This window comes from Hippopotamus amphibius, chromosome 9 (assembly GCF_030028045.1).
Source record: "Hippopotamus amphibius kiboko isolate mHipAmp2 chromosome 9, mHipAmp2.hap2, whole genome shotgun sequence".
Lineage (NCBI taxonomy): Eukaryota > Metazoa > Chordata > Mammalia > Artiodactyla > Hippopotamidae > Hippopotamus > Hippopotamus amphibius.
This window is the reverse complement of record NC_080194.1, coordinates 113,681,831-113,693,708: the sequence shown is the minus strand read 5'-3', so window position 1 is coordinate 113,693,708 and position 11,878 is coordinate 113,681,831. Positions and strand designations below refer to the sequence as shown.

General features: G+C 42.9%; 1 non-coding gene and 1 pseudogene across 1 annotated transcript; both read right to left on the bottom strand.

Moving 5' to 3' along the window:
* Positions 1 to 2,002: 2,002 nt before the first annotated feature.
* Positions 2,003 to 3,285, bottom strand: LOC130829470 (ras-related GTP-binding protein C-like; annotated as a pseudogene).
* Positions 3,286 to 3,514: 229 nt separating this feature from the next.
* On the bottom strand, positions 3,515 to 3,619 carry LOC130829513 (U6 spliceosomal RNA). The gene has a single exon (XR_009047546.1). It is a non-coding gene; the product is annotated as a U6 spliceosomal RNA (small nuclear RNA).
* Between the last annotated feature and the right edge of the window lie 8,259 nt (positions 3,620 to 11,878).

The following is an 11,878-nucleotide window of genomic DNA, read 5'->3' as shown; positions in this document are numbered from 1 at the left end:
ATTACATATAGCTCCATCTCATCCCTTTTTATAGCTGAGTAATATTCCATTGTATATACATGCCACATCTTCTGTATCCATTCAGTTGTTGCTGGGCATTTAGGTTGCTTCCATGTCCTGGCTATTGTAAATAGTGCTGCAATGAACATTACAGTACATGTTTCTTTTTGGATTATGGTGTTCTCTGGGTATATGCCCAGGAGTGGGATTACTGGATCATATGGTAGTTCTATTTGTAGTTTTTTAGGGAACCTCCAAACTGTTTTCCATAGTGGCTGTACCAGCTTACATTCCCACCAACAGTGCAGGAGAGTTCCCTTTTCTCTACACCCTCTCCAACATTTATTGTTTCTAGATTTTTTGATGATGGCCATTCTGACCGGTGTGAGGTGATACCTCATTGTGGCTTTGACTTGCATTTCTCTAATGATCAGTGATGTTGAGCATCTTTTCATGTGTTTGTTGGCCATCTGTATGTCTTCTTTGGAGAAAATCTATTTAGGTCTTCTGCCCATTTGTGGATTAGGTTATTTGCTTTTTTGGTATTGAGCTGCATGAGTTGCTTGTATATTTTGGAGATTGATCCTTTGTCCGTTGCTTTGTTGGCAAGTATTTTCTCCCATTCTGAGGGTTGTCTTCTTGTCTTGTTTATGCTTTGCAAAAGCTTTTAAGCTTCATCAGGTCCCATTTGTTTATCCTTTTTTTGGGGGGGGGAGTAAATACATTTATTGATACCCATTTTGTATAGTTCAATGAAATAATCTATAAATATAAAAGCATTTTTCTTTTGGATATCACCATGGTCCATGTAAATACTCAACAGTCAGAATCGTCTGCAGGAAGCACTCCAAGCCACAGTTAGGTTTACAGACCTGAATATACGTATTTCATTAAACAGTGGCACTTATGTACTCAAGTGGTCCAGTAAATTTGGAATATATGACTACTGGGCACGTGGAGTAAAAATAACACGGAAGTTTAAGTCAATGGAAAGGGTATCAACCTTCAACAAAAAGAAACAATTATGAATTAATATCCAAGTGAAGAAAGTACCACAGTTGACACTTGGCGTCAGAATACTGGAGACGAAGCACATTTAACGACACACATCGCGGTGCCATGTGCTCTCTTGAACTCCCGGTGGACAGTCCACCAGCACCTTACGGTCATTCAGGGTCAACAAAACAGCAATTCTTAAAGACTCTCAACAGCTCAGAATAAAAGGTATGTGGGGCTGGTATCAAGTTTAAAGAAAAGTGAGCTAAATAATTCAATGACATAATGAGTTTCTCTCCTAAAAGGAAAAGATTGTGGGTAAAACAATTTTTTTTAAATTCCCTTTGTTACAGTGATCAGAATCATTTATTAATATAGGAGAAAGAACCCAGATAGCTGGTACCAAAACACAGGTGCAAAAATTCTCTTCTGTTTTAAAGTTTGTTCAACACTTCCAAGGGAACTAATGCAGCAGCCACTGTTGAGCCTTGCTCTTGACGATGCAGCATAAAATTTTCTCACTGCTTCAGAAACAAATACAGGAATGTCCTTTGCTGCAGTCAGACCATGTGTCTTCTGAGTTAGCAAGCAAATACGTTTAGAAGGTCTGAGGTATGCAAGGTCCAAAACTGAAATCTGAGAGGCAGTGTTAGAACTTCAGCAAGGTAGGATTTTTAGAAACTGCTCAAATGAAAATCTAAGCGAAGCATATAAAAACACAGTTCTTTCTATTATTTTCAACTGTAATTGATGGCAACATTCTCTGGTAAGGATGGGTAAGTGGTGTTATCTCCAGGTCCAAAATATCCCAACTACTTTAAGTAGGATACCCAAGAGGAGAAAGACACTTCAGTTCTGTGGTCTCTAGGATATTTTGCCATTTTTAAAAAAAAAAGAAATAGTGGCTTCAGTTGCACACCACTGGCTGAAGGGGTTTTCATCCAAATGAGAAACTCTACCCCTTGTCTCTAGTGGGACAGGCACCAGATTCCCACAAGCGGCAACTCTCATGTCCTGTAGCACGTGGCATCTGACCCTGGAGTGAAGAATAAGCTGGCACAGAGCCCCAACCACTGGCATTCAGGCTAGATGGCATTTCGCAGTGTGCCATTGTGTGTCAATGCTTTCAGGCTGGGGGCACTGGTCTGGTGGCCACAGCTCCTGTGAGAAGTCACACCCACCTCAAAAACCTCATGAATAGCTTTTCGGAAACAATGGAAATTGTAATCTAGTAAACCTTTTCGTTCAAAACTTTCTTCCCTAAGGATGCAGACCAGTGCCAAAAATTTAGTCACCTCCTTTAAATACAGGACAGTTGTGTTATTCAGCTTGATGACAGCCATAGACTCTTTGTCGTAAGCACTTCCACTTCCATCTTCTTTTAACCCATATATACAAGACACATCAATTACAACATCGATCATGTCACAGCAAAGCTCATACCAACTGCATATCCACAGGAGAACTGTCTGTTGAAATGTAGATTTTGCTGACAACATCGAAGAGAAAAGCTTTTTCAATACTTGAATTTGATATAAAGATATTTAATAGGTTTTCCAAGGTTGGTAGTTGTGGGATAAGTTTCTGCACCACCTTACTTAAGGCTTCAAATATTGATTGGTCATAGATACTAGTCAAATAAAAGCTAAGGTGGAGTTTTTCTAGCCCAGCATCTGCAAGGTCATCATTGGCCCTTTGATGAATGTCCCTCTGTGTTTCTATTTTGTAATCATCAGACAAGACCATCAACTTTGTGAATAAAAACCTCAAAATTCATGTCTGGGTTAACTTTGTAGGCTTTAGAAACAGTAATGTGAAGTCTTGTTAAAGCCTCCATGTAGTCATCCTGTGCATCAATGACATATATCAATGCTCCTGTTCCCCTGAAGATCATCTCGTAGTCAAAAGTTGGGTCAAAAAAGTCCATTTGCCCAGGAAAATCCCATATTTGGAAATTCACAAAGGAGCTATTAGAAATGTCATCTTTGTAAATCTTGTTGGTACTTTCCAAAAAGAGGGTCCCATTGGGTAACATTTTATGAAACACCACCTTCTGGATGGAGGACTTGCCACTGCGCCGGAGCCCCATGAGCAGAATCCTTGGCTTGGAGCTGTCAGCGCCCCCCCCGGACCACAGCCTCCGCCGGCCCCCGCCCCAACCCCGCCGCCCGCGGCTGCCGCCTCCTCTTCCTCCTCCTCCACGCCGTAGCCGAAGTCCTTTGGGAACGAGTCCGCCGCGCCAAAACTGCCGGCGAGGGGCGTCTCCTCCGCCGCGTACTGCAGGGACATGGTGCCGGAGCCACCGCCGCCCGCGCCCTGGCAGGCCAGGCCAGGCCAAGCCAGGCCGCCGCCTCCGCCCCCATTTGTTTATTCTTGATTTTATTTCCATTATGCTAGGAGGTGGGTCAAAAAGGATCTTGCTTTGATGGATGTTATAGAGTGTTCTGCCTTTGTTTTCCTCTAGGTGTTTTATAGTGTGTGGCCTTACATTCAGGTCTTTAATCCATTTTGAGTTTATAAAAATATGGAACGCTTCACAAATTTGCGTCATCCTCACGCCGGAGCCGTGCTAGTCTTCTCTGTATCGTTCCAATTTTAGTATATGTGCTGCCAAAGCAAGCACGAAATCGTGGAGTCTTAACCACGTGCCAGGGAAGTCCACATGTCTGGCTTTCTTAACCACCATATTCTACTGCCTGGTATAGCAGTTAGCATTTACTGAGTCTTCTATGTTAGACACTGTTCTAATGACTTTGCATGCATAAAATCATGTAATCCTGAAAACAGTCCATTTCATTGAGGAGGAAACTAAAGTTAAAGGACAGTAACAGAACTGAAATTTGAACCAAAACTTATTGTGGTCATCATTTCATGATGTATGTAAGTCAGGTCATTATGCTGTACACCGTAAATTTGTGTGTGTGTGTGTGTACACCGTAAATTTATACAGTGCTGTATGTCAGTTATATCTCAATGAAGCTGGAAGAAAAAAATAAGAAAGTGTACAGTGAATGTGTTGATGTGATATACAGATACATTGTGAAAGGGTTACCGCCCCCCCCATCAAGTTAATTAACACATCCATCACCTCACGTACTTATCTTTGTGGGTGTGTGAGAACATTTAAGTTCTACTCTCTTACCAGTTTCGATTATACAATACAATGTAATCAGCTATAGTCACAAGAGTCCACACTCTTTTTTTTTAAATTAATTAATTGATTTATTTATTTTTGGCTCCATTGTGTTGGGTCTTCATTGCTGAGCTCAGGCTTTCTCTTGTTGCGGCGAGCTGGGGCTACTTTTCGTTGAGGTGCACGGGTTTCTTAGTGTGGTGGCTTCTCTTGTTGTGGAGCGCAGGCTCTAGGCATCAGTAGTTGCAGCATGTGAGCTCCGTAGTTGTGGCACATGGGCTTAGTCGCTCCTTGGCATGTGGGACCTTCCCAGGGATTGAACGTGTCCTCTGCTTTGGCTGGCAGATTCTTAACCACTGTGCCGCCAGGGGAGTCCTGAATCCACACTACTAACCCCTAGCACATATGACCTGTAATGAATGAACAAAGGAATGAAGAGGGGCCAGAAAACAGAAACCAGACTGGGAAATGAAGGGCAGCAAGAGGCCCAGCCCTGAGGTCCCACCTTTTCAGATTCTTTTCCGTTATGGGATATTACAAGATATGGAATACAATCCCCTGTGCTAAGCTAGACTATTTCTGATGCATTGATTCGTGAATATTTATCGTGCACTTACTTAGTGCCAGGAACCAGCTCTGAAGCAGAGGAACCAGAGGGCACTTACCCTGAGGTGCCGGTGATTGAGGTCCTGGAGTACCACACTCAGGAATATGGACTGGGTCAAAGGGGCATCTGGGAGCCACGGTAAGAAGGATGGTGACAGAGAGGCCTTCCGACCGAATGACCGCAGAGAAGGCCCATCTCCTCCTGACAAGAGCAGGGCAGCAGTTCCTGACTGGAGGATGGGTGGGTGGGGCCTAAGCAGAAAAGAGGGCACTTAGGCCTCCCTGCCTGGCCCCCAGGGCCCTGCCAGTCCCCACCCCCTGCTTGTGGTCCCTCAGCCTCCAGTCTTTCTCATTGCCTCAGGTTTCTTATTTATTTATTTATTTTAAAATTTAATTTGATTTAATTTTTTAAAGTTTTTTTTCTGACGTACACCATTTTTAAAGTTTTTATTGAATTTGTTACAATATTGCTTCTGTTTTAGGTTTTGTTTTTTTTGGCCGAGAGGCGTGTGGGATCTTAGCTCCTCCATGAGGGATGGAAACTGTACGCCCTGCACTGGAAGGCTAAGTCTTTTTTTTTTTTTTTTTTAATTTCTAGTAATTTTTATAAGAAATGAAATGTCTCAGTTCTCAACTTCTGCTTACAATGTTTATTCCACAATTACATAATGCCTGGAGACCCACAGATAGGTTGTGTTCAGCCCTCATAGTGCTGAAAATTTCTGATTGATTGCTAACATTTAAAAATCAGATTTTACATAAAAAAGAGGAACTTCCAACTTCTCTTGAAAATTAGAAGTGCTGGTAACATGATGTTTGCAAAATTTACTGAGAATGCAAATTCACTAGTGGTACTAATCAGTCACAACTGTGTAGCTGATGCCCCATTTAGATGGAAATAGTTGATAGTGTTTCCTTTTTTTTTCTTTTTTTTGTTCTGATTACAGATTTACCGATTTTATTGATCTCACAGAACCAGCTTTTTGTTTCATTAATTATTCTGTATTGTTTTTATCTTTTCTCTTTCATCAGTTTCCACTTTAATCTTTAGCATTCCCTTTCTTCTGCTTACTTTGGGATTAATTTTCTCTTCTTTTTCTAGTTTCCTAAGGAGGTCATCAATCTGAAACATTTCTTATTTTCTAATGTAGACGTTCAGTGCTATAAATTTCCTCCCAAGTACTTCTATTTTCTATATAGTTAACATATAACATTGCATTAGTTTCAGGTGTACAGCATAATGATTCAATATTTGTTCTAAATACTTCTTTAGCAGCATCCCCCATGAAATTTGATATATTGTGTTTTCATTTTATTCAGTTAAAAATACTTTTTAATTTCCCTTTTTATTTACCCTATAGTCCATGAGTTATTTAGAAATTTCTTATTTAGTTTCCATATATTTAGGGATTTTCCAGAGTCTTTCTCTCCACTAGAGTTAACACAGTACATCTTTATCAAATCTTTTATTCTTTTTTTTTTTTTTTTTAATTTTTGTTGGTTTTCTCTTTGATCGTCTGATTGCATACTGGGGTTCTTCTGTCAGGTTTTTCTAGTGCTTTCTGTTCTATTGGGTTCAGTATTTGTGTGTCTTGTGCATGTAGGTGTTTCCTTGATTTAGTATTTGTTTGACTTAACACTCTGCCATTAGTCTGGGGCTTGGACAGTCTTTTTTTAATCCCCTTTATTGCCAGGACAAGCAACCTCTGAAGTCTGGACTACTCTACCAGAAGTCAAGTGGGAGGCTCTGGGGAGGGAGCACTGAATCCAGGATGCTAGACTACTAGGGAGTCCTCAGGCACAGGGAAGATTAACTGCAGAGAACTCTCACGGAGCCCTGCATCAGAGTCTAAGACTTGGCTTCGTCCGACTGTCTGCAACTGCCAGTGCTGGATACCTCACACCAAACTACAAACAAGACAGGAACACAAACCCACCCATCAGCACACAGACTACCTAAAGCCATATTAAGCTCACAGATACCCTAAAACACAGCACCTGACACGGCCCTGCTCATCAGAGAGAAAAAACTCAGATCCACACACCAGAAAGCAGGCACCAGACCTTCCCACCAGGAAGCCTACTCAAGACACTGGACCAACCCTAACACAGGAGGCAGAGAGCAGAAACAAGAGGAATTACTACTAGGCAGCATACGGAAAGGAGACAGCAAACCCTATAAATTAGACACAATGAGAAAACAAAGAAACACCTTGAAGGCAAAGGAGCAAGATAAAACCCCATAAGACCAAATAAATGAAGTGAAATTAGGAAAATTGCCTGAAAAAGAATTCAGAGTAATGAGAGTAAAGATGATCCAAAATCTCGATAACAAACTAGGGAAAATACAAGAAACAGTTAATAAGGGCTTAGAAGAACTAAAGAGCAAACAAACAGTAATGAACAACAAGCCAACTGAAATTGAAAATACTCTAGATGGTATAAACAGCAGAATAACTGAGGCAGAAGAACGAGTAAGTGAGTTGGAAGATAGAATGGGGGAAATAACTGCCACAGAGCAGGAAAAAGGAAGGCTAAGTCTTACCCACTGGACCACCAAGGAAGTCCCTATTTATTTATTTATTTATTTATATTGAAGTATAATTGATTTATAATGTTGTGCCAATCTCTGCTGTATAACAAAGTGACTCAGTTATACACATATATACATTCTTTTTTTATATTCTTTTCCATTATGGTTTATCCCAGGATATTGAATATAAATCCCTGTGCTCTACATTAGGACCTTGTTTATTCATTCTAAATGTAATTGTTTGCATCTACCAACGCTAAACTCCCAGTCCATCCCTCTTCTTCCTCCCGCTCCCCCTTGGCAACCACAAGTCTGTTCTCTATGGCCTTAGGTTTCTTAGCTGCCAGTGTTCCCCTCCCCGAACCCTAAACAATAAATTAATCACTAAATATATAATATGACAGATGGTCCTATGTGCTCTTAAGAAAATAAACAGGAATTTTAGCATGAATCCCTCCCTAACTTCCTTCTTAACTAAGGCATTTTATTTTATTTTTTAAATAAATTTATTTATTTATTTTATTTATTTATTGGCTGCATTGGGTCTTTGTTGCTGCACACGGGCTTTCTCTAGTTGCTGAGAGCGGGGGCTACTCTTCATTGTGGTGTGCAGGCTCCTCATTGTAGTGGCTTCTCTTGCTGTGGAGCACGGGCCCTAGGCGTGTGGGCTTCAATAGTTGCGGCACATGGGCTCAGTAGTTGTGGCTCACGGGCTCTAGAGCACAGGCTCAATAGTTGTAGCACACGGGCTTAGTTGCTCCGTGGCATGTGGGATCTTCCCAGGGCAGGGCTCGAACCTGTGTCCCCTGCATTGGCAGGCAGATTCTTTACCACTGCGCCACCTAGGAAGTCCCAGCTATGGCATTTTAAATTGCACAAGCCAAGCTGAAATTCTTGTTTTTGTTTGTTCACTTGAGATCACTGGTCTGCCCCCACTACAATGTAAGTTTCATGAGGAAAGAGCTCGTTTACCACTGTATCCGTAGCTTTTAGAGTATTCTTTGGCTCAATAAATATTTGTTGAGTAAATAAATGATTCTTTCTTTAAACCGCTAAAACAACAACTCTCCAAACTGTTCTCCAGAAAAGAGATAACAGGGTAAGTTTGCATAGAGCTGGTGTGAACATTCCACAAAGTGATTGATTTTATAACTTAAGTGTTTTGCCAAAGTTGGAAGGAGAACATGTTTGGTCAAGGTCAAGAGGATGGAACGAGAGGTTACAGGTTATCTTCTGATTCTAGAGCATCAGCTGCTTTTGTAATCAGAACAGCAAAGAGAACCTTGTTTTACAAAGAAAAGGCGGTGCTTCTGGTTTTCAGAGACCTGGGTTCTGCGGGTCCAGCCTCGGGGGAGCAGTCTCCTCGGTCAAGACTGGCTGCTTGCACAGGGACTCGGGGGAGTGAAGTACGCGCGTTTCTTTGCTTGCTCTCCCCGGACTCCCTGAAGATGACAGAACTCTCTAGAAAGCTCGGGTGTGGGTGTCAGCACATCTGGTCTATTCCTGGGTCAACCTGTGACAGGTGGTAAAACCATGACCCGGGTCTTTTCCCTCCCACAGGGCTTTGGTAAATATTCAATGTGATAATAAAAGTCACTGTAGCTATATAATATTTTTATCTACAAACCAAGGTGGAGTGTCCCCCCTCTTCCTTTTACGTTCATGCCATTGCTGTTTAATCAGTGAGGGCTTTCATGGATACAGTGAAGGGATGTCTTTGAAGTTTGCTTTTTAGTTCAATAGCCTTAGGGGACTCAAGGCACAGAGAATCATGAGGGCACAGAGTAAGGTAGATGGGGTGGGGGTGGGCAAATTTTAAAATACTTCCCAAGTCAAGGAGGAAGGAGGCAATTTGGAAAGGACACAGAGAGATCTTAGACAAGTCCTTAAGAAAAGATGCCTGTGTCTTGCCCATTCTGACGAGTTTGGTGAGATTTGATGGAAGGCACTGTCCCTCATTTTCCAGGTGGACAGACCCCGGCAGTGCTTCTGCACCCCAGTGTGACACAAAGTCTGTGGCAGGTGGCCCAAGGGACACAGACCAGGAGCAGGGGCTATGTGGGCTGACAGTAAAGAACAGACAGAAAGGACAGGAAGGTGGGGATGGGATGGGGGAGGAGGGACATCTTGGCAGATGCCAGTGTACCAAGAGGATGTCAAGGCCAAGAGGATTCATGCTCCTTCTCAACTCTGCTGCTGGGGACTCCGGGGAAAAGGAGTGGAGAAAAAACACACACTAATCCCTTCAAACACCTGCCACCAGCAGAACAGGAAATATCGGTTCAAGTAAATAACGGACAGATCACATTTCTTGCACACCTGACCTATGTTTCTGTATCCTTGTTTTTTTTTTTAATATATAAATTTATTTATTTATTTATTTATTTATTTAATTGGCTGTGTTGGGTCTTTTTTGCTGTGCGCGGGCTTTCTTTTGGTTGTGACTGGGGGCTACTCTTTGTTGTGGTGTGCGGGATCCTCATTGCTGTGGCTTCTCTTGTTGTGGAGCATGGGCTCTAGGTGCGTGGCCTTCAGTAGTTGCAGCACACGGGCTCAATAGTTGTGGCGCACAGGCTTAGTTCCTCCGCGGCATGTGGGATCTTCCTGGAGCAGGGATCGAACCTGTGTCCCCTACATTGGCAGGCGGATTCTTAACCACTGCGCCACAAGGGAAGCCCCTGTATCCTTGGTTTAATAGCTCACTCACATGATGCTTACATTTTACAGCATTAACCCAATCACAGCAACTGTCCTATGTTGAATGTTATTGGCACTCCTATTTTACACATAAGGAAATGGAGGCATAGAAAGTTCTGGTAAATAGCCCGAGGTCAGACAGAGATGGTAAGAGACCTGGGACTTGAACCCACTGAGTCTGGGTCCAAAGCCCATGCTGTCAGCTGCCACTCTGCCACCTTCTTAAGTTCTTTTTCAGGTACCCTGCTAAGTGCTTGAAAAACACAGTTTCCCTGCATTCTCAAAACCTTCCGGAAGGTGGGAATTCCTTGGTGGTCCAGTGGTTAGGATTCCATGCTTTTACTGCTTTCACTGCCGAGGGTCTGGGCCTGGGTTCAATCCCTGGTCAGGGAACTAAGATCCTGCAAGCTGTAAAAAAACCAAAAACCAGAACCAACCAACCAAACAAAACAACCCACACCATTCTGCAGGGAGAGGTGAGGTGAGTGTTTGAGGGTTTACAGATGAAGAAATTAAGATTCAATAACTTGTCGCAGGTCACAGCCAAGTTTGCAGGCGGGATTTGGACATGGGTCTGGGGGAGTCTGAGGCTGGTCCAGTCACTATGGCTGTATAACAAACCATCCGCAAACATAATGGTATGAAACAATCATTTAATTATGCTCCCAGATTCTGCGGGTGGGGAATTGGAAGTGGCTTGTCTGCGCTGCACTGAATCTCAGGCCTCATCTGGGAAGATTCAGTTGCTGGAGGTGACTTGACAGCTGGGGCTGGATCCATCTGCAGGCTCCCTGGACTCACATGTCTGGAGGTCAGGGATGGCTTTCCGCTGGGACTTCAGCTAGACGGAAGGCCAGAGCAACAACAACATGTGACCTTTCTATGTTGTCTTTCATGTGTGCTAATCTTGCACTTCCTCACAGCAGGGTGGCTGGGTGGGGTTCAAGAACCACCGAGACCAAGGTAGAAGCACATGGTGTTTCATGAAAGCACCACTTCTGCTGTCCTCTACCAGTCAAGTCGGTCAGAGAAGTCCTCCCATGTTGAGAAGGAAGAGATATATTCCCATGTCCCCCATTTGATGCAGGGGGAGTAGGGCCATACTGTAAGGAGAACATGTGGGGTGGGAACTCTTGCTGTGACTTCCTTGGTAAATGCAATTCTCAAACTTCACTGCACGTTCGAATCACTTTTTCAAGTCCCAGTGCCCAAGCTACACCCCAGACCAATGAAATCAGAATCTCTAGGAGAGGGAGCCAGGAATTAATATTTTCTTTAACTCCTGGCTGATTGCCATGAGGCCGTCTCCTATGTATGCAAAGATCCTGGCACAGTATCTGAACAACCGATTTTTTTTCCCCCAAGTATAAACACCTATGACTTTTTTTTCTTTTTTTTTTTTTTGGCTGCATGTCAAGGCATCAGAACTTCCCCAACCAGGGATCTAACCTGTGCCCCGTGCAGGGAAAGTGCAAAGTCTTAACCACTGGGCCACCGGAGAAGCCTAAACACCTATGACTCTTAATACACAAAGTTGTCATAGGCAGTGCACAGGTGGACTTAAAGTTACAGTTAGGTGTTTCTTTTTACAGTTATCTTCTAACTATGACAAGTGACTGGGGGCTTCCATTGTTGATAGTCATTGTAGTTTCTTTTTAGATACATTTGAGTAAAAAAAGGTAATTTTTAAAATGATAAGTAAATAAGGGGGTAGCTTGAATGCACACAGGGCAGAACTCACAGAAGTGCCATGTGAAAGGTGAAGCTGGGAAAACCCTGAGGCAGGTCATCAATAATGGTATCTAGGACAAAGACTATTATTAGTATCACCTTTAAAAAGTGCTGGTTGAGGGACTTCCCTGGTGGCACAGTGGTTAAGAATCCACCTGCCAATGCAGGGGACATGGATTCGA